The sequence below is a fragment of the Coregonus lavaretus genome (genome assembly GCF_964263955.1).
Source record: "Coregonus lavaretus genome assembly, chromosome: 37".
Taxonomy (NCBI): Eukaryota; Metazoa; Chordata; class Actinopteri; order Salmoniformes; family Salmonidae; genus Coregonus; species Coregonus lavaretus.
Genome location: NC_140024.1, coordinates 3,743,813 through 3,765,577, shown reverse-complemented (window position 1 = coordinate 3,765,577; position 21,765 = coordinate 3,743,813). Strand labels below are relative to the sequence as shown.

General features: G+C 42.6%; 1 protein-coding gene across 1 annotated transcript in view; it reads right to left on the bottom strand.

Annotated features, from left to right (window-relative positions):
• The window catches only part of LOC311111700 (xylosyl- and glucuronyltransferase LARGE2s-like), an 88,846-nt gene extending 69,212 nt beyond the window's left edge, over positions 1–19,634 (bottom strand). The window contains exon 1 of the mRNA XM_084154497.1: positions 19,074–19,634. The gene's annotated coding sequence lies outside the window, so the exon portion shown is untranslated. The remainder of the gene's footprint in view (positions 1–19,073) is intronic.
• Between the last annotated feature and the right edge of the window lie 2,131 nt (positions 19,635–21,765).

Below are 21,765 nucleotides of genomic sequence, written 5' to 3'. Positions count from 1 at the left end.
TTTTATAGACAATATACCGACGCACTGACATCGCATTGCGCAAACAAAACAACCCTCGCAATGTGAAATGGAATTATGTGAACAAAAATATTTGAATGGGAAGAGAATGTGGCTACAGACCCAACAACATTATACAGTCTCCCCTCCTCGTGGAGAAAAGCACATGAGCTAATAATATTACACAAAGTAAGCAAAACAATTAAATGCATAATTCTAACATTGCATAAAATGATGATGGACCTATATAAGCAATATAACAATGGAGATGTACAAATTATGGCATAAGCAACCTGGTCTCAGAGCATTCCATATTATTATGTACGTAAATCCGAGACTATCCATTTAGTATGATATGTTATGTTATGTTTCATATGGTATGTATTAATTTGTGGATGTCCATCACCCATTTCGTATGATACAGTATGTTACGAATTACAATTCATATTATATGTTACAAATTTGCAAAAAGTACAATATGTTACGAATTTGCTACACTTATGATATGTTATGAATTCTAGGTAGGTGGCAAACATTAGCTAGCTGGCTAACGTTAGCTAGGCTAGGGTTTGGTTTAGCAGTTTGGGTTAAGTTTAGGAGTTAGGTTAAAGGGTTAGGGTTAGGGTTAGCTAGGGGAAGGGTTACTAGTCGCAAAGTAGCTAAAAAGTAGTAAGTCGTTGAAAAGTTGCTAATTAGCTAAAATGCTAAAGTTATACGTGATGAGACATGACCTACAGCATGGTCTAGCAAGTTAATGTTTCCGACATTTTCAGACTACTAAACAACTATTGATTTAGAACTACGGTTACTGCAATTCACAAAGAAAACAGGTGCTGCCTCCACTATTCCAGCACCATTTTAACTTCAACATCATCTAATCACCTACGACAACTAAAATATACCAAAAACGATTTAGTCCAATCAATGTAAGCTAAATATGATGTGGCTGTCCACGGTACTGATTTCTGTGTGTGTAAGTAGAAAAAACATGTTGACTCACCCTACTTGTAGAGAAACGCCAATGCCATCCTCCTCTTTCATGTTGCATAAACGGTCTATGACTCTGTCATACAGTACAAGCTTTTAGTTTTAGTTGTCCTAGGCTACCTGGCTAAAATGGCAGGTCAGCTAGTTAACATTAGCATACTACATCCTGTTGAACTTCCATCCTTTCAGGCCAGGGGCACAATGTATGAATGTATAGTTGGATCAGAATTGCCATTATAATTATTGGCCAGTACAGAGAATTAAGTAAAACCACAGTCTCCATACATGGCTAATTTAGGAAAGGGACAATTTGAGCTAGCTAGCTAGCGAGCCACCGGAAGACAACAACACAGTGAGATGCAATTCAAATTTTTTCATTAACTGACTTTTGGCTTTTGGTGTGATGTGACTGGTGTGAAGCCAAATCCAAACTGGATTCCCTTTACCCTTTTTTTTTGGTGCACAAGGACCATTCACAGTTGAGCTCACTCAGTTTAGCTCAACACTGATTGGCTATACAATACTTCACTTGTATTCAACGCTACAGGCGTCAACAATATCATATTATTTTTGACCAGACATCATCAAATCAAATCAAATCAAATTTTATTGGTCACATGCGCCGAATACAACAGGTGCAGACATTACAGTGAAATGCTTACTTACAGCCCTTAACCAACAGTGCATTTATTTTAAACAAAAAAGTAAGAATAAAACAACAACAAAAAAGTGTTGAGAAAAAAGAGCAGAAGTAAAATAAAGTGACAGTAGGGAGGCTATATATACAGGGGGGTACCGTTGCATAGTCAATGTGCGGGGGCACCGGCTAGTTGAGGTAGTTGAGGTAATATGTACATGTGGGTAGAGTTAAAGTGACTATGCATAAATACTTAACAGAGTAGCAGCAGCGTAAAAAGGATGGGGTGGGGGGGCAGTGCAAATAGTCCGGGTAGCCATGATTAGCTGTTCAGGAGTCTTATGGCTTGGGGGTAGAAGCTGTTGAGAAGTCTTTTGGACCTAGACTTGGCACTCCGGTACCGCTTGCCGTGCGGTAGCAGAGAGAACAGTCTATGACTAGGGTGGCTGGAGTCTTTGACTCAGATAGATGGGCTTCACATACAGAGACAGAGGGGCACTGTTTCTGCAGTGAGATACATTCAGCCTCTTGCGAATTGAAGGGAAATTATGAAGCACAGAGAGGAAATATACATTATTTTATGTGTTTTTTTCTTGGTCAATTTTTTGGGGAAGCCTGGCTTCTCTTGGCATTCATGAATACACGACACTGAGTCTAACTGAGACACAAAGTTTAATTTCACCAGTAATCCAGGTTTAAAAGCATTGTTTACATGTGATGCACAATTTAAATCCTTAAACCCAGTGTTGTAGTACTCGAGACTCGGTCAAGACCGAGTAGAAATGTATCCGACACCGAGACAAGACCGAGACACGAGTGTTGGATATATTTGTACTCTGTCCATTCTGTCAGCGCATAAAACCACTTCGCCAGGCCAAATATATAAACTCCTTTCTTGAAAAATTAAAATCTAAACAGCATTATGTATTTTAGACATGTTTGCGCAGTGGCAAACCTATATGCCTTCAGTGTGTGAAGGTTAGTGATTCCGAAAGGACAGCAACCGTAATATCAGCGCACTCTTGTAGGAGAGTGCACTTTTTATAAAACACAAAAGGGCCAGAGGTGTAGTGGAGGGTATTTTTTTTAGTGGGCATTGCGTATACTCACTTCTTAATCCCTACTGATGCGTTTTAAAGTAGTGTGGAGGTATACGATTGATCAATTATGTAGTGCAATAGAGAAATCATGCACAAAGTAGCCTACACAATCGCATAGCACATTAAATATATTCACATCCGCGCCGCACACACAGCCTAGTTTCAGCGGAATATCATCTGCAGGCAGCAAGAGTGTGCAGCTCTCTGGTTTTGGCATGGAGCAGCTCACAGAAGAATGACATCAGTAGCCGGTAGGGTAGGAAAGACGTTTCAACTTAAATGCTAATTAAGGCAACAATGGGTATGCAAACCAGATATTGAAAAAATGTAGTCCGAAGTGTTGATTAGTAGGCTAATTGTGATGTGCAATTGTCATCATGCACTGTTTGCATCAGGGGGGTAGACATGGATGGGCCTGGGTGGACACAGGCCCACCCACTGGGGAGCCAGGCCCACCCAATCAGATTGATGTGGTTTAAGCATTGTTGTGGACTTAGGCCATCAAATTCTTTATATTTTTTCTATAAAAAAAAAGAAGTGTCATTTTGAGAGTGAAAATCTGAAAAATCTATAGGAAAACTAATAAAAAACCATAGGGAAACTTTTCCTTCGCTGGGTGGGCCATTTGGGAACTTTCTGGCAAAGAGTATACCCACTTCTCCAGGCACCACTACACCATTGCATAGGGCTGATGGAAAGACAGCAGTCACACACAGCATGATGTTAAGGGATAAGCAGTCCATAAACTTGGACATAATAATACAATAACAAAACCATTAAGCATTTCCTAATTGAAATGTACAACTATTACTTCCCATTGCAAAACACATTTCATGTTTAGCACACAAATTAACCGGTGACCTAAAGTTTAAAGTGGAAGTGACAGCGTTTTAACTACTTTGCAGATATGAAACAAACAGACAATCATAATATCAGTCAAAAATATCAAATACCCAGCCTACAAAACCAACTTTATAAGAGGTTTTAAAAATAGGTTATATTTGACTCAACGTTCCATGACGTACACTAAGGTATTGTTGGCAGAATAGATGGATGCAGTGTAATGCATGATTAATATAATTCACCAATACATCTTGGTAGTCCAACAAATATTGCTATCAAGTTGTAAATAACAGCTGACCCGGTACATTGTTTGCTGCCTCCATTCGGGATGCACTGTTTCAGTTTCAATGACTCAATATTCTGGACAAAAACAGACAAATGTAACAAAGACTGGTTATGTCAATACAATCAAACTAGCAGGGGCAATGATCACAAGTAAGTCATAACATGGCTAATATGCTAGCATTTCTATTTATATAACATTTTTCGGTGGCTATACACAGCTAAAGTTGCAGGTGTCATTTGGTTAGCTAGCAAGAACTTGAACGACTGTTATCCTGTTAGCATATATCTTGCGTTCGCAAATTCACTCTGGCTAGCTACTCCGATTTCAGAGCACTCTTGTCTGAGTGTGCCATAGCGTAGACCAACTGCTGAATTTACGAACGCGCAACACCTGCTGAATATGACCGGTGTCAGTAAACGTAGGCAAAAAAAGTAATAGTTAATTAAGAATTCGGCGCATGTGACAAATACAATTTCATTTGATTTGAATGTTCTGACTAAAACTGAGATAGCGCTCCAAAGTCAGTTGAGAGGATGTCTCCATTCGAAGGTTCTTAGGTTCTTGGTTCCTTGCACGCACACATATACGCACCCTCTCAAACAGATACATCACAAACTGCCACACACATCACGGTGGCTCAAAATAGACCTGCCAATCAAAAAACAAAGACACGAAGAGAGCATATATCAACGATTCTAGATTAAAGGAAAAATCCACCCAGAACTACTAATTCCTATAATTTAAAGTGTTAAATTACACTAATATTTGAGAACAATATTTTTTGTGAACAAATGTTTCATTTATAATAAGGTTGGTAGCAACGTGAAAATCTCTTGCAGCTCAAGTCAACTACAAATGCAATGCTCTCGCTAGGTAGCTAGCAAACGTAGCTACACACAATAATACCAAAGTAAGTATCAGCATGTGAAGTAGCTAGTTAACTGTAAAATCGGCTAAACAAACTGCACTATTAATTTTTGAGTCTACACTCTCACCATGTTCAACCTGCAGATCGATGTGCCTCACAGAGTGGACTGCACCCTGCACTGAAGAGGCAGTTAAATTACAAATTTCCCGAGGTAGGAATATCCCAAAAATATTACCAATGGCTCATTCAAGAGAAGACAACAACTTGCATTATGACATTGGCCAGTATTGAAATCCGGCATATATGATTGAGGTTTTCGCGATCTGAAAGTTGTATTCCTATTAACTTCCAGTGTAGTGAGAGTGGATTTATCGCAATGCTACATCATACCGGCCGAATTTCTGCCTGCTTGAACGGCAATAGCTCAGATACACATGAAAACATGAAATTACACTGGGAATCAATAGAGCATCGCTCAGAGATGCACAAAAACAACATAACATTCAAAATGGGTGAATCTTTCCTTTAAACACGCGTGTACAGGGAGGTCCTCTGTAGCTCAGCTGGTAGAGCACAGCGCTTGTAACGCCAAGGTAGTGGGTTCGATCCCCGGGACCACCCATACACAAAAATGTATGCACGCATGACTGTAAGTCGCTTTGGATAAAAGCGTCTGCTAAATGGCATATTATTATTATTATTATTAGGTAAGTAACAATGCCAGCTGATAAGGCATCTCCCTCTGGATTTCCAGATCTACAAACTGGGTCACAGATATACAGAGCGGCAGTACAAAGTCCTGTCATTAGGAACTCCAACCCAGTCTATATTGTACTAAACAGATCACAACACTGCAAAACAATACATAGCAGCTTGGGGCATAGAGATAGCGGTGTTCTTTTTCTACTATGTACCATACCAATTGGGAGACAGCCTGTCTAGTTTTCACTGTTTTGTACAAACTAACTGTAACGACGTAAGAATGCACTGTACAACAAAAACAGCTATCTGTTGTGTCACATCATACTGTAATTACCTTCAAAAAGATGTACTGGGCCATATTGAGAAGAAGTTACTGGTCTATTGGTGCAGCTGCTATAGACACAATCGCTCACACAACAGTACAAGGGTATTTCTATGTAAAGCGCCTATCAGCCTATTCAGTCATGTATTCATGTAGAGCTATTAGTGGCTAATTAGCAATTAAATAGCTATGTATACATTATATAGCCCAGGGGGAAGAGAGGATAAAGAAGGTGCCAGTTACCTATTCGGAACAGAATTATCCCCTATTCTAAGGGACTAGCTGACATTAGTGGCATGGATTAAATTAACTGAAAGAAAATGAATAACATGGAGGTAATTGCATGTCTCTGCAGTTCTATGACCCTGTCTCACCCTCACCTAGTGTTCAGCATAATAGGTCCTGTGAGTAGGTACTGCCCATCCCTTCAGAGCACAATAGTGGGCCTGAGGGTGGCAACACCTCTACAGGTCACTCACACACACACACGCACACATGTGCACAAACACACACGCACACCCTGACTCCTCTCTGTCTGTCTGCCTGCCAGACCCCCCTCCTTTCACAATCTCAATATGAAAAGAGCAGGATGAGTGGGCACATGTTGGACAGGGGTCATTATATCAACCGTCCTCCTCAGTCTCTCTCTTCCCACACTCATCCCTCCTTTCTCCCTCTTGTCCTCCATTTCTCTCTGTTCATCCATGTGGAAGAGAGAGATGTTTACAAGGCTATCTGCTTTGGATCTCTACAGGGAAACGAGTCCAGTGAAATGACCTCTGTTCACTCTCTCTCTCTCACACACACACACACACACACACACACACACACTCTAGACACAGAAATAGAAAGTATTGATAGCATATATCCTGGCTGGTCGTGTTTACACACGCCCATAAGAATCTGAACCAGTACGGAGGAACAGTTATATCATATAACTTATTATTGCTTTTTATATAATCTCTTTGTGTGTGTTCTGCTTTGTTCCCACTCCTTTAGAAAGGAGTTTGGTGGAGATGTGTAGGCCTACTCTCAGGTACTCTGTGTCAGACACACACACCACAATGTGGCATGAATGTTGGATGAACATTAGACGTGAACACGTTGTTTCAACATGCCACCTGCGTGCTTTCGTGTACCTGGAGGGAACAAAGAAGTTCTACTTCAATATTTCATATTACACTTCTACCAACCCCATTCCCTCTCTCCTTTCCTCCCTGCCTCCTTCCCTCTCTCAGTCTCTATAACTTGGAGAGGGTCTTGAACTCCAAGCAGAGTGCAGCAAAATAGCACTCCATACACAGAGTGCCTAACTAAATTATTGAGCATATAACGGCATCGGACGACATTTTCACAACATGGCATGAATCAAAAAGGGGGCCTTCAATAAATGCGTTGTAAAAATGTTGATTTACCGTCTTAGTTACAGCATAGTTTGAATTATACTTGTTAATGATTATTGTCAACCCCTAAACCATGAATCTGACAAGCGTTCTCGGCGTATGTTTGAGTAAACAAACAACGACCTAGAATCAATCAAGTCTTCATGCTCAACACTTTACCACAGCAAATCATCCTGGCTCCTAGGCTTGCCTAATGTCTCACACAACACCACACAATACATTGGGGCGATTTAGTGACTAACAACCAATGACAAATCATGCCAGTATAAGTAATGTGGAATGACTCCAAAGTGAATGAAATCTTGAGTTATAACAACTTGAAATTGCCTCTATAACTTGACAGCATCAGCAGGTCCAGCGGAACAGGGGTTGAAGTTACAGTGGGGAAAAAAAGTATTTAGTCAGCCACCGATTGTGCAAGTTCTCCCACTTAAAAAGATGAGAGAGGCCTGTAATTTTCATCATAGGTACACGTCAACTATGACAGACAAAATGAGAAAAAAAATCCAGAAAATCACATTGTAGGATTTCTAATGAATTTATTTGCAAATTATGGTGGAAAATAAGTATTTGGTCAATAACAAAAGTTTCTCAATACTTTGTTATATACCCTTTGTTGGCAATGACACAGGTCAAACATTTTCTGTAAGTCTTCACAAGGTTTTCACACACTGTTGCTGGTATTTTGGCCCATTCCTCCATGCAGATCTCCTCTAGAGCAGTGATGTTTTGGGGCTGTCGCTGGGCAACACAGACTTTCAACTCCCTCCAAAGATTTTCTATGGGGTTGAGATCTGGAGACTGGCTAGGCCACTCCAGGACCTTGAAATGCTTCTTACGAAGCCACTCCTTCGTTGCCCGGGCGGTGTGTTTGGGATCATTGTCATGCTGAAAGACCCAGCCACGTTTCATCTTCAATGCCCTTGCTGATGGAAGGAGGTTTTCACTCAAAATCTCACGATACATGGCCCCATTCATTCTTTCCTTTACACGGATCAGTCGTCCTGGTCCCTTTGCAGAAAAACAGCCCCAAAGCATGATGTTTCCACCCCCATGCTTCACAGTAGGTATGGTGTTCTTTGGATGCAACTCAGCATTCTTTGTCCTCCAAACACGACGAGTTGAGTTTTTACCAAAAAGTTATATTTTGGTTTCATCTGACCATATGACATTCTCCCAATCCTCTTCTGGATCATCCAAATGCACTCTAGCAAACTTCAGACGGGCCTGGACATGTACTGGCTTAAGCAGGGGGACACGTCGTGCACTGCAGGATTTGAGTCCCTGGCGGCGTAGTGTGTTACTGATGGTAGGCTTTGTTACTTTGGTCCCAGCTCTCTGCAGGTCATTCACTAGGTCCCCCCGTGTGGTTCTGGGATTTTTGCTCACCGTTCTTGTGATCATTTTGACCCCACGGGGTGAGATCTTGCATGGAGCCCCAGATCGAGGGAGATTATCAGTGGTCTTGTATGTCTTCCATTTACTAATAATTGCTCCCACAGTTGATTTCTTCAAACCAAGCTGCTTACCTATTGCAGATCCAGTCTTCCCAGCCTGGTGCAGGTCTACAATTTTGTTTCTGGTGTCCTTTGACAGCTCTTTGGTCTTGGCCATAGTGGAGTTTGGAGTGTGACTGTTTGAGGTTGTGGACAGGTGTCTTTTATACTGATAACAAGTTCAAACAGGTGCCATTAATACAGGTAACGAGTGGAGGACAGAGGAGCCTCTTAAAGAAGAAGTTACAGATCTGTGAGAGCCAGAAATCTTGCTTGTTTGTAGGTGACCAAATACTTATTTTCCACCATAATTTGCAAATAAATTAATTAAAAATCCTACAATGTGATTTTCTGGATAATTTTTTCTCAATTTGTCTGTCATAGTTGACGTGTACCTATGATTAAAATTACAGGCCTCTCTCATCTTTTTAAGTGGGAGAACTTGCACAATTGGTGGCTGACAAAATACTTTTTTTCCCCACTGTATGTAGGATGCTATGACCCCTAACCTCTGGGAAAGATTATATGAAACGATAACAATATTATCAATGGTTGCATCTAAGAAATAAAGCAGCTTTTTCTCCTCTCCTTTATCTGCACTTATCTAAAAGCAAGTCATGAGTCAAAGTGATAAGTGTGATGCCAACCAAATGTACGCTTTCACCAGTCCAGATTTTTCCCTTAAGTGTGAAGGAAGGAAAGGAGCCACATACATATGCCTATTTAGATTTACCTCCAGAGCGGTAAGCTTGGCATGTAATATAGGAAGAAGCCCCATGTGAAAAACCAGGCTGGATAATATGACCATGGCTCCACTCTAAAATGCTAAAATGATTCCACATACATCAGAGAAGAACACAGATGGACTCAACAACCTATTCACATCATTCACCAATTATATATGTCAACACAGCATACATATAATAATGGAGGTGGGGGAGTGGAGTGGAGTGGACGAGGAGTGGAACTCATACAGTATGTGGATAAAGGACATAGTCTTGCTGTTGAAGGGAAGATAACAGAGCAAGGCTGCTCTGTGAGTCAGAACTCATACAATAGCCAATAAGAGAGATGTAAGGCACAATGCAGTGCGGTGGAAAATCCAAGACCTATAACTTGTTGTGTTGTGAGAGAGATGACGGGTTGGGAGCAGGGAGGGAGAGCACTAACTAATGTGTTTCTGCTTGGGTGAACACGTTATTTATTTCTCATTGTGTGTGGCCACAGGGCCGTAAATAGACATATAATTACCCGCATAGCCATCAGGTGGGGCTAATGGAGAAAGCATTACCATTAGAGGAACAGGGGAGCGTCTAGAGGAGGGGAGAGAGGGATGGGGGAAAGAGAGGAGTGGGGGGTGGGGCGGGATCTTTCATAATCAGCCATGGGTGTAATAAAGAGATTTTGGCTTAATACGGAAATGTTTGCCATCTCTGCCAATTTACTGCTGAGCGAAAGAGCGAAGTAACAAAAGAAAACAAGATAAAATGAAGGGAGAGATAGAACATATGGTGAGGAAATTGCAGAGAGAACGAAAGAATGAACCACAGAGAGAAAGCGTATGAGGTAGAGAGCGAGAATGTTAACGAGAGAATGTGGGAGTATGAGAAAGAGAGAGTACAGACCTAATAATCTCCATTAGTCAATAACTAATAAAAGCATTATTGTTTTTTCATCCACTCCAGAGAGCACGCCACCAGTTCATCAATCAGCAATAAGAGGCCCTGGGGAAGGTACTTAGAGTAGACCAGCTTGACCTTACAGGGTTTACTATGGGGTCCCATGGGACAAAGAGGGGTCACTCTGAAGTCATACATAATGCATGTCTCATGGTGGGCAGAGGGGAAAGTTTAGTCACTAAGCAGACGGTCTTATCCAGAGCGACTTACAGGAGCAATTAGGGTTAAGTGCTTTGCTCAAGGGCACATCAACATATTTTTCACTTAGTCGGCTCAGGGATTCGAACCAGCGGCCTTTTGGTTGCTGGCCCACCGCTCTTAACCGTTAGGCTACCTGCTGTAGAGAGGTAGTGATATATGTGAGGGGTGAGACCTTTCTTCTTCCATCTTCCCTCTCCCTTTGTCTTCTTATGGGGTCTATCTCCTCCCCTCTTTCCTCTTTATCTATCCACACATCCCCCTCTATCGTACCTCTCTCCAGCCTCTCTATCTACCCCTCTCTCTTTCTCTCTATATATGATTAATGACATTTTACATTTTAGTCATTTAGCAGACGCTCTTATCCAGATTAGTGAGTGTATATATTTTGTTCAATTTTTATTAATTTTTTCATACTGGTCCCCCGTGGGAAACGAACCCACAACCCTGGCGTTGCAAACGCCATGCTCTACCAACTGAGCTACACAGGACAGAATGACCATCTGTCGCTACGGTAACAGGTCAGTGTCAAACAGCACATCTGACCATCACTGGCTGAGCAGCATGTGTGTGCTAATAACACATAATTACACTTACATTTCATAAACACATTTATTTATAGCACAGAGTTTAATCTCTCTACAGAGATTAATCTCTGTTCCACATGCATACGAGAAGAGAAGGATGCAGTTTTAACTCCTCTTAAAACTGATACTGCTATAAAACGTAATATCTTGTGGCTAAAGACTTTGGTCTTCATGTCTGTAATCGGAATCACAAACATACATGCATACATACGTCTCAGCTGCTGAGGGCTGGGCCTTTGAGACGGATGGCCTGAAAAAAACATGTGCATGCACACACACACACACACACACACTTCACCAATAGGCTGCAACAGTTAACACGGGCTGATAAGCTCCTTCATGGTGGCAGCTATGCTACACTACGCATCAGTGGCTCTCAACAGAGCGTGACCTTAACATATTGCATTAGGCACTAGAGGTTACCTGGGAAATGGACTGGGAGAACCCATAGATGTACATAACTGTGTAGCTAAAGCAAAGGACTGAAGCTGGAATTTAATCAGCGCAGACTGAGAGCAGGGAATAGAAATACATAATGTAGAACACTGACATGTAGAATTAGGAATCGCGCCAGAATCAGAATCACCATTATTCACCAAGTACATTTAAACATACTCAGAATTTTCCTTGATGGTATGGTGCTGCTAGTGATAAACAACATTTAGAGACAGAATACAGACAGAGGAGTTTACACAAAGTTTACATACATGATATACAAATAGGTAGAGTGAACATAATATACAGTGGATAGAGTTCTACAACGTTCCACAACGTCTGCCTCCTGATCGTGTCCCAGGTGTTAACACCATCCATCCAGGTCACACAGCTAGCTGTTGGGCAAACCAAACACACTTCCGAAGTGCAATGATTGAATTCATGCCTCATTTTGGCACTCTATAGGGTTTAGACTACAGACACTGTCTGCTACAGAATGAATGGGCATGACCAGCTAAAGCAGTGGAATGGAGTTACAGTGAGGGAAAAAAGTATTTGATCCCCTGCTGATTTTGTAAGTTTGCCCACTGACAAAGAAATGATCAGTCTATAGTTTTAATGGTAGGTTTATTTGAACAGTGAGAGACAGAATAACAACAACAAAATCCAGAAGAACGCATGTCAAAAATGTTATGAATTGATTTGCATTTTAATGAGGGAAATAAGTATTTGACCCCCTCTCAATAAGAAAGATTTCTGGCTCCCAGGTGTCTATTATACAGGTAACGAGCTGAGATTAGGAGCACACTCTTAAAGGGAGTATAAAAAACACCTGTCCACAGAAGCAATCAATCAATCAGATTCCAAACTCTCCACCATGGCCAAGACCAAAGAGCTCTCCAACAATGTCAGGGACATGATTGTAGACCTACACAAGGCTGGAATGGGCTACAAGACCATCGCCAAGCAGCTTGGTGAGAAGGTGAGAAGGTGACAACAGTTGGTGCGATTATTCGCAAATGGAAGAAACACAAAAGAACTGTCAATCTCCCTCAGCCTGGTGCTCCATGCAAGATCTCACCTCGTGGAGTTGCAATGATCATGATATCGGTGAGGAATCAGCCCAGAACTACATGGGAGGATCTTGTCAATGATCTCAAGGTAGCTGGGACCATAGTCACCAAGAAAACAATTGGTAACACACTACGCTGTGAAGGACTGACATCCTGCAGCGCCCACAAGGTCCCCCTGCTCAAGAAAGCACATATACAGGGCCGTCTGAAGTTTGCCAATGAACATCTGAATGATTCAGAGGAGAACTGGGTGAAAGTGTTGTGGTCAGATGAGACCAAAATTGAGCTCTTTGGCATCAACTCAACTCGCCGTGTTTGGAGGAGGAGGAATGCTGCCTATGACCCCAAGAACACCACCCCCACGTCAAACATGGAGGTGGAAACATTATGCTTTGGGGGTGTTTTTCTGCTAAGGGGACAGGACAACTTCACCGCATCAAAGGGACGATGGACGAGGCCATGTACCGTCAAATCTTGGGTGAGAACCTCCTTCCTTCAGCCAGGGCATTGAAAATGGGTCGTGGATGGGTATTCCAGCATGACAATGACCCAAAATACACGGCCAAGGCAACAAAGGAGTGGCTCAAGAAGAAGCACATTAAGGTCCTGGAGTGGCCTAGCCAGTCTCCAGACCTTAATCCCATAGAAAATCTGTTGAGGGAGCTGAAGGTTTGAGTTGCCAAACGTCAGCCTCGAAACCTTAATGACTTGGAGAAGATCTGCAAAGAGGAGTGGAACAAAATCCCTCCTGAGATGTGTGCAAACCTGGTGGCCAACTACAAGAAATTTCGGACCTCTGTGATTGCCAAAAAGGGTTTTGCCTTCAAGTACTAAGTCATGTTTTGCAGAGGGGTCAAATATTTATTTCCCTCAATAAAAATCAATTTATAACATTTTTGACATGCGTTTTTCTGGATTTTTGTTGTTGTTATTCTGTCTCTCACTGTTCAAATAAACCTACCATCAAAATTATAGACTGATCATGTCTTTGTCAGTGGGCAAATGTACAAAATCAGCAGGGGATCAAATGCTTTTTTCCCTCACTGTAGGCTCGTAAGGAGCTCATGTTTGTAAGTGGTGATTAATATTTAAACTAGCTGAACACACGCAGGGGAAATGAGTCAGCAAACCTTTATCAGCCTTACAAGCATCAGCACACAGAGAGAGAGGGAATGAGAGAGAGAGAGAGAAAATACTTCAATCAGTTATCGAACCCATTGGCCTCTATGGTTGTGAGGTCTGGGGTCCACTCACCAACCAAGAATTAACAAGATGGGACAAACACCCAATTGAGACTCTGCATGCAGAATTCTTCAAAAATATACTTTGTGTACAATGCAAAACCCCAAACAATGCATGCAGAGCTGAATTAGGACTATACCAGCTAATTATAAAAATCCAGAAAAGACCTGTTCAATTCTAAAACCATCTAAAAGGAAGCGATGCCCACACATTCCACCACAAAGCTTTCACCTACAGAGAAGATTAGAGTCTCCTCAGCCAGCTGGTTCTGGGGCTCTGTTCACAAACAAAAACAGAGGGCACACATTTAGACCCAACCAAATTATGAGAAAGCAAAAAGATAAATATTTGACACACCAGAAAGAATCAACCAAAAAACGGAGCAAATTGGAGTGCTATCTGGCCCTAAACAGAGAGTACACAGTGGCAGAATACCTGACCACTGTGACTGACCCCAAATTAAGAAAATCCTTGACTATGTACAGACTCAGTGAGCATAGACTTGCTATTCAGAGAGGAAGCCATAGGCAGACCTGGCTCTCGAGAGAAGACAGGATATGTGCACACTGCCCACAAAATAAGGTGGAATCTGAGCTGCACTTCCTAACCTCCTGCCAAATGTATGACCACATTAGAGACACATACAGTGCATTCGGAAAGTATTCAGACCCCTTAATATTTTCCACATTTTGTTACGTTACAGCCTTATTCTAAAATGTTTTTTTTTTTTTTTTCCCTCATCAATATACACACAATGCCCCATAATGACAAAGAAATATCACATTTACATAAGTATTCAGAGCCTTTACTCAGCACTTTGTTGAAGCACATTTGGCAGCGATTACAGCCTCGAGTATTCTTGGGTATGCCGCTACAAGCTTGGCACACCTATATTTGGGGAGTTGCTCCCAATCTTCTCTGCAGATCCTCTCAAGCTCTGTCAAGTTGGATGGGGAGCGTCGCTGCACAGCTATTTTAAGGTCTCTCCACAGACGTTCGATCGGGTTCATGTCCAGGCTCTGGCTGGGCTACTCAAGGACATTCAGAGACTTGTTCCGAAGCCACTCCTGTGTTGTCTTGGCTGTGTGCGTAGGGTCGTTGTCCTGTTGGAAGGTGAACCTTCGCCCCAGTCTGAGGTCCTGAGCACTCTGGATCAGGTTTTCATCTCTCTACTTTGCGCCATTCATCTTTCCCTCGATCCTGACTAGTCTCCCAGTCCCTGCCGCTGAAAAACATCTCCACAGCATGATGCTGCCACCACCATGCTTCACCGAAGGGATGGCTCCAGGTTTCCTCCAGACATGACGCTTGGCATTCAGGCTAAATGAGTTCAATCTTGGTTTCATCAGACCAGAGAATCTTGTTTCTCATGGTCTGAGTCCTTTAGGTGCCTTTTGGCAAACTCCAAGCGGGCTGTCATGTGCCTTTTACTGAGAAGTGGCTTCCGTCTGGCCACTTTACCATAAAGGTCTGATTGGTGGAGTGCTGGAGAGATGGTTGTCCTTATGTAAGGTTCTCCCATCTCCACAGAGGAACTCTGGAGCTCTGTCAGAGTGACCATTGGGTTCTTGGTCACCTCCCTGACCGGGGCCCTTCTCCCCCGATTGCTCAGTTTGGCCGGGCAGCCAACTCTAAGAAGAGTCTTGCTGGTTCCAAACTTCTTCCATTTAAAGAATGATGAAGGCCACTGTGTTCTTGGGGACCTTCAATGCTGCACAAATGTTTTGCTACCCTTCCCCAGATCTGTGCCTCGACACAATCCTGTCTCGAAGCTCTACGGACAGTTCCTTCGATCTCATAGCTTGGTTTTTGCTCTGACATGCACTGTCAACTGTGGGACCTTATAAAGACAGGTGTGTGTCTTTCCAAATCATGTCCAACCAATCAAGTTGTAGAAACATCTCAAACATTTCGAGTCGCATAGCAAAGGGTCTGAATACTTATGTAAGAAGGTATTTCTGTTTTTAATTTGGTTTACATTTGCAAAACTTTCTAAAATCCTGTTTTCACTTTGTCATTATGGGGTATTGTGTGTAGATTGAGGATTTTTATTTATTTAATCAATTTTAGAATAAGGCTGTAACGTAACAAAATGTGGAAAAAGTCAAGGGGTCTGAACACTTTCCGAATGCACTGTATTTCCCACAGATCCACAAAGATTTTGAAAACAAAATCAAACATTGATAAACTCCAATATCTGTTAGGGGAAATACTGCAGGGTGCAATCACAGCAGCAAGATTTGTGGCCCATTGCCATGAGAAAAGGGCAACCAATGGAGCACAAACATTGTAAATACAACCTATATTTATCGGTTTATTTATTTTCCCTTGCACATTGTTACAACACTGTACATAGCCAAGAATATAACATTTTACATTTCTATATGCTTTTAAAACTTTTGTGAGTGTAATGTTCACTAATGTTTCCCTTGTTTATTGAATTGAGAGAGAGAGAGCGAGAGAGAGAGAGAGATGCACTTCCTAACCTCCTGCCAAACGTATGACCTTATTAGAGACACATATTTCCCTCAGATTACAGCGATCCACAAAATATTCGAAAACAAACCGAATTTTGATTAACTCCCTTATCTACTGGGTGAAAAACCACAGTGTGCCGTCACAGCTGCAAGATTTGTGACCTGTTGCCACAAGAAAAGGGCAACCAGTGAAGGACAAACACCATTGTAAATACAACCCATATTTATGTTTATTTATTTTCCCATTTGTACTTTAACTATTTGCACATTGTTACAACACTGTATATATACATAATATGACATTTGAAATGTCTTTATTCTTTTGGAACTTCTGAGTGTAATGTTTACTGTTAATATTTATTGTTTATTTCACTTTTGTTTACTATCTACTTCACTTGCTTTGGCAATGTTAACACATGTTTCCCATGCCAATAAAGCCCTTAAATTGAAATTGAATTGAAATTGAATTGAATTGAGAGAAAGAGAGAGAGAGAGAGAGAGAGAGAGAGAGAGAGAGAGAGAGAGAGAGAGAGAGAGAGAGAGAGAGAGAGAGAGAGAGAGAGAGAGAGAGAGAGAGAGAGAGAGAGAGAGAGAGAGAGAGAGAGAGAGAGAGAGAGAGAGAGAGAGAGAGAGAGAGAGAGAGGTAAAGGACCCAGGGAGAGAAGTAATACCGCATTCCTCCAGAGGTTACAAGGACTAAGGCATATAACGTCTCCTGACACACACAAATTGGTTACTGTTTTACAGGAGCTCGTTGCAGCGGTAACTCATTGAGTGATTGATGGTATATGGCAGCAGGGGAGATGAGGAATGAAAGAAGGGAGGAGAGGAGCAAGGGAGAGAAAAAGTGGAGGAGGAGGAGACGAATGAGGGAGGGAGAGATGCAAGGAAGGGTAGAGGAAAAGTGGAGAGAGGAGAGAGGAGCAGAGGAGAGAGGAGAGAGGAGCAGAGGAGAGAGGAGAGAGAAGCAGAGGAGAGAGGAGCAGAGGAGAGAGGAGCAGAGGAGAGAGGAGCGAGGAGCGAGGAGCAGAGGAGAGAGGAGCAGAGGAGAGAGGAGAGAGGAGAGAGGAGCAGAGGAGCAGAGGAGAGAGGAGAGAGGAGAGAGGAGAGAGGAGCAGAGGAGAGAGGAGAGAGGAGAGAGGAGAGAGGAGAGAGGAGCAGAGGAGCAGAGGAGCAGAGGAGAGAGGAGAGAGGAGAGAGGAGAGAGGAGCAGAGGAGAGAGGAGAGAGGAGAGAGGAGAGAGGAGAAAGGAGAGAGGAGAGAGGAGAGAGGAGAGAGGAGAGAGGAGCAGAGGAGAGAGGAGAGAGGAGCAGAGGGCAGAAAAGCAGCAGCTGAGTGTTTTTAAAATATTTATTTTTATTCGTTTAATTTGTCCTTTACATTTTTGTTATATTATTATAATTTTTATTATTAACCCATCCACCACCCCCCCCTCTTCGGAGGACACATATCTTTTTTGTTTTTTACAGCTTTTCTGCTACATATACATACATTTTGCATACATGGTACTTTTATATAAAGCAATCACATAACAATAATCCATTACCAAACATAAGCTCTTTAATCCCACCCCTCAGCCCATCCCACCTATCACCATAGACCACCCTCGTTTGGTTTCCATGTGCCATATTTTTTTCAATTGTGCTGTGATGTTTTACATACATTTTGAACCTTTCTAATCATATAGTATCCACAGATTGTGCGCTAAAGATGAAAACCTTTCCTACCAGTATTATTATATTATTTATGGACTATGGCTTTCCAAATCGCCCAACACTGCTATTTTAAGGTTCATTTTAAGTGAATGTTGTGATTTTTTAACCATTCCTGAATCTGTGACCAGCGGAGTGTTTAAAGTGTGGAGGTAGTAACAGCTGTTGGAGCGAGACCCCAGGGGTAGACAGCGATGTGTGTGCGTGTAGGGAGTGAGCTAGGATGGGGAAGCAGTAAAGGTTGTGTGTGTGTGTGTGGAGGGGGGGGGAGTGGGATGGGGGTTTAAGGGGATGGGGGAATGGAGCATTAATGAGGGGGCGGTGGGGGGGTGATGCAAGCAGGGGGCCTGAGGGGAGGGTGCGGATGTGATAGGGGGTGAGGGGGGTACAGATGGGGGTATAAGGGGGAGGTCTCCATACTCTGTGGCTCAGCAGAGAAGAATGTGGTTAATTTAGCTCTAAACTTTCCTCAGCTATAGCCCACAGACCATTTACATTACATTACATTTTAGTCATTTAGCAGACGCTCTTATCCAGAGCGACTTACAGGAGCAATTAGGGTTAAGTGCCTCTTGCTCAAGGGCACATCGACAAACTTTTCACCTAGTCGGCTCGGGGATTAGAACCAGTGACCTTTCGGTTACTGGCACAACACTCTACCACTAAACTACCTGCCGCCCAGTCACATGGACCTGACTACACACACACACATATACACAGCCACAAATGAAAACTACCAAAAACACACTGTCCTACACAAACACAAAATAACCAAAACATGGAATTTGCCCACAAACCACACAGACAAACATCCATGTGGAAAATACTAGTCAACATATTGAGTTCAGTTTAGGGTTTACTGCAGAAAGTTGCACACAAGCTCTGCTTCCGCTGAACAGGACTCTAGTGTATGCAACTCGCCATGGATTCCCCTACACACATTATGAACAGATTTGCAAGCTGACACACGTAAGCACACACACCTCAGTCCATGTGGATAACCAGTGAAAGCAGTGGTACGTCACTCACCTGCTCAGACTATGCTACTCCTCAGTGAAGTTGTAATGTGCAGGCCTCTCTGTATCCACAATAAACCTTTATACAAATATCCCAAATCCTTGGGAATAGTAGGTGCGTGTTCCGTTAGATCCGAAGGGTGTGTGAGAGACTCAAGTGCGGCTCACAGAGCGAGAGGCGAACAACACACTCACGAGCTAAACGCCCTCCACCGTACCAGCTTGTACCAGAGTGCATACAGACTGCCTAATCCTGCCGAGTAAAACACACTCTCACACACTCCAAATGAAGAAAGTCAGCCTGTCGGTGGAGAGGAAAACGCCGAAGGTGAGAGAGGGAGCTCCAGAGTTCCCAAAGGAGGGAGGCTGAGCTGGTTTAGTGTTACACCAACTGTAAGCACCCTGCCGGGGTAGAGAGAGCCAGAGGAGTCCCGGGTGTCTGGAGGAGACAAATGGATAAACTGTCTCTCTGGAGAGGGAAGAACAAAACCAGAACAGAACCGCTATCTATCGTCTGTTCTCTGGTTCTCTGTTGTGTGCACACTCACACACTCCGCTCTACACTGAGCACCGTGCAAGAGAAAGACTGAACTCACGGCCCCTCCCCCACAAGCCCTGGCCCAGCCCCGAAACACACCCCCTCGGGTATCAGCCAATAGGAGAGAGGTGTATCTCTCTGACCAGCCGCACACATTGAAATACACACACTCTCCCTCAGACAGCGTGGCGACACAGATATTGGCACAGGTTAACACTTAGGAGCAATCACACTAAACACTCACTAACTCAAACAGACGCATCCACATGCTTCAACACTCACACTCGCACATGCAAGCACACAGACCGGCTGGCAGGTGTCTTCACTGACATTTTCAACCTCTCCTTGTCCCAGTCTGTCATCCTCACATTTCAAGGTGACTACCATCATTCCTGTTCCCAAAAACTCTAAGGCACCCAGACAAAATGACTACCACCCTGTAGCACTCACATCTGTAATAATGAAGTGCTTTGAAAGGCCGGTTATGGCACACATCAACTCCATCATCCCAGATACCCTGGACCCACTCCAATTTGCATACCGCCTCAACAGATCCATAGATGACACAATCTCAATTGCTCTCCACACTGCCCTCTCCCACTTAGAAAAGGGGAATACCTATTTGAGGATGCTGTTCATCGACTACAGCTCAGCGTTCAACACCATAGCGCCCTTCAAGCCTGTCACCAAGCTCGGGTTCTCAGGATGTGTGCTTAGCCCCTTCCTGTACTCCCTGTTCACCCACTCAGACACACACACCACTCACTCATTACCTCACGCGCAAACACATACTCACACTAACTCACTCATAGTTATTGCCGACGCCACACACACCCACACCCACACCTAAGCTGCTGCTAAAATTATTATTGATTAGATTTATTACTGCCACTATACTGCTGTTTATTGATTGCCATTACCATGAGTATCAATCTATTTATCCTGCTACAGGTCACTATTACTCCTGTTTACGTGTATATACTACTATTAGTATATGACCATAAGTATTTATATATTCCTGATACCAGTCACTTTTCAGCCCTCTTTACATGTACTGTATAATCGCCTATAACACCTACACTGACACTCTTGCACACACACACACACACACACACACACACACACACACACACACACACACACACACACACACACACACACACACACACACACACACACACACACACACACACACACACACACACCCTGCTGCCATACTGTTAATATTAATATTAATATTAATAATAATAATAATAATAATAATAATAATAATAATAATAATAATAATAATAATAATAACCAGTCACTTTCTCCTAATACAGAACTCAGTGGTGACCCATCATTCAGGGTAGGTGGGGCAGAGCAATGACGCCAAATCACGTTATATCTACAGTAGCTTTGATTGGACTGATCATGTCAACATCATTCTTTCAAAATCTTAGCTAGCAGTCATCATCATGAATCAAGTCGACAATCTACTGGCAAATCCTTTTTAATCCTTGTCATATGAAGATAAATAATGAAGATAAATTATAGATAAAACGTATAGGTGCTCATCGGCCATTGGACATAAACATTACACAACAAGTTGGAAATCGCAAGTTCAACAATGAGTGGTTTGGAAGGAATCAGTTGGTAACTGCAAGCATTGCAAAGCAATCACTAGCCTGCTATTCAGTGGAGTGGCTGTGTGGTCCCAAATCTGGGATTAAGGGTCTCTTTTCCAAGTTTAAAATGATAAACATTCAACATTGGCTATGCTGTCAATGAAGCATGATTTGTGCCGCGCTCAAAACAACTGTTAACTCGGAACTGCGAAAACATGACTTCAGTGAGTTCAAGACAACTGGGAACCCGGGAAGAAATTAGCTTCTGTAAATCCGGAACTCGGGCCTCTTTCCTGAAGATCACTGACGTCATCATGATTCAACCTTGTTTTTTTCAGAGTTCCCAGAGAATGCCAGACTTTGATGACAAAATTTGCCTGCGAAGGACTGCAGCGCCACCTTCCTGTTCAAGTAAGCACAACAAGGTGAGTCCAAAAATGTATTGTATGCTGCTGCATAAATGATGTAATATGCCAGGGAGATATGTATACTATAGCTAAGAAAGTTATACTAAGTGTATGTTGTGTAGTAAGCTGTTAGTAGCCCATGTACCTCACCCT